Source organism: Pinus tabuliformis, chromosome 9 (genome assembly GCF_031772625.1).
Source record: "Pinus tabuliformis cultivar Carrire ecotype Pingquan chromosome 9, CPIR1, whole genome shotgun sequence".
NCBI lineage: Eukaryota > Viridiplantae > Streptophyta > Pinopsida > Pinales > Pinaceae > Pinus > Pinus tabuliformis.
The window spans coordinates 650810582-650812868 of NC_142307.1; positions in this window are offsets into that span (position 1 = coordinate 650810582).

Sequence of the window (2287 nt, forward strand, 5' to 3'; positions counted from 1 at the left end):
TCAGATGAAGACATTCACTTTTTGAAGATTCGAAGCTTGAGCTGTAACAGCGCATTGTTTTCGCTGATCGCTTTCCTCTCATGTATCGAGATTTATTTTAATGGTCATATCATGTCATAAACTTAGCTTAGGAGTTTGAAGTTGGGGACTTTACTTTATGTGAGAACGTGAGGCTGTGACGAGTTCAAGTGAATGAAGTTAGATGTGAATAATATAATGAGGTGTTGGGAGTGACATACATGACATGTAACCTACGACTGGCTCATTGAGACTTGCTTGTGTAATGGCTGTCATACCTTTGTCATAAAGAAATATATGATGTCCTGTCTAAGAGTTATATGCATGTTGTGTAGTAGAGTGAAGTATGATATGAAGATTAGTCCGGCTGTAAACACTTCTTGATGTATAGTAACAGTATGATAGGAAGATCTAGCTTCATAGGAATATAGACAGACTTTCAGTATTATAGTCATAGTCACTAGTCTCTATAAAGTAATGACAAGGGGATTATCTATTTGATTACCTTGATAGAAAGAGGAATAGAGTATATAGATTCTTGATAGAGTGGAGGAATTCTTCTTTCAAGCTAGCGATCTATTAAACTCGACTTTCACTATAACAAAAGTAATCCTTAAGAACCTCATACTAACCCAACGTGTTTCCTAATATATCAAAGCTCTCCACTACAGCCTATCACGTCACCCTCGCCCACTACGACCTATAACTTCTCACAACGAGGCTCTAGATAGAACCTATTACTGACTTACTACTCTGACTTACTTACTCATCATCTTCCTATTTCTATGACAAGCTCAAAACAATTCCTATGCTATGCTGACTTACTATACTGACTTAGAAATGACAAGGGACTGATCAGAATCAATCAAAAGGTGGTCTATATCTAGAGGAACAATATCTTTGTCCAATCTAGGTCTTGTTGTGGAACTATGGCTCCTATGTATGCAAAGGGATTTCTTCATAGGACTAATAAAGAACAGCCAATATAGAGAACTAACCACTATTATGTTGGCTTTTGACGCGGAGAGATATTGACCTTTTGAGACACAGCATTAGGAGCAGGATTGACCGGTTGGGTTCACACAGCATTAGGAAGAGAATGATCCCTTGCTCTTCAATCAGATACAGGAACCAACTACACCTCTTGAACTACGGTTCCAGGTTCTATCTTTGGGAATCAAGCTTCCGAATAATGTCAAACAAATGAAGTGATAATGAAATGAGCCTACTTGTACCCATTCAATTTTGATTCTAAATATGCCAAGAGTCTTGTGGAAGTTATAGCTAGATCCTTAGAGGTGATGAGAGTGACCGATTGGCTTGTTCAAGGTTGGAAAGTGTTATAGATCATGTGTGAACCACTCAATTTACAAGCATAGGGGCTTTACTTACTAGTATTGATACATGCAAGCATATTATTGAATCCCACTAGTGCAAAGAATGCGATGGTAGGAAGCATTGGTGCAAAGGATGAGCTTTCAAGTATTCTCAAATAATGATCGAAAGGCCGATTCTGTCTTGTGCCTTGTCTCTTGAACCTCAATTGTCGGTTGGCTCGCCGCCCGAGTCCCGAGTATTTACTATTGAATAACACATGCATCAGACTAATTGCTATGACTTGCATCCAACTAATCACTATGACTAATCGCATAGAGCAAGTTCCTATCCCCCGGAGGGTATAGCAAGAAATGACTATTTCAATCATTGAGTTACTGTTACTAATCATTGTTGAATTTACCACTTGACACACTTCCTCAATTTACCACTTTCAAGATTCTTACACACGGTTCTATCTCCTTCAAATACCAATTGACACACACTTGATATCCTTCATTTACCTCGTAAGCTGGTTTAGGTGTTTATAAACACTATATATATAGGAACTTTACTTTGACTTATGATGTAGGGACTCTCATTAGTATGAGTAGGAAGGATTTGTAGGTATTCTTAGTCAATATATAGGAGCTGGTTTCTATCAAGTAGGATATAGAATTAGCTGGTGTAGCCAAGCAAGCCGGAGACAACTCAAGTCTGCTCCCTACTTTTGTACTTTCACATTGGGCAACCTACCTTTTTAGCTGCTGGAAGAGAAGTTATCGACTTTAGTAATGAATAATCTTAGCAAACCCTAGACTATATAGTCGGAGCCTGAGCAAGAGCCCGAGCCCGAGCCAGCCAGTAATAGAGTCAAGCGCCAGTATCCCAGAAGAGAAGAGCCTGCCAGTCGAGGGGGGGGATTACTTTGAGCGTAGCGAACCGCCCTCTCGGG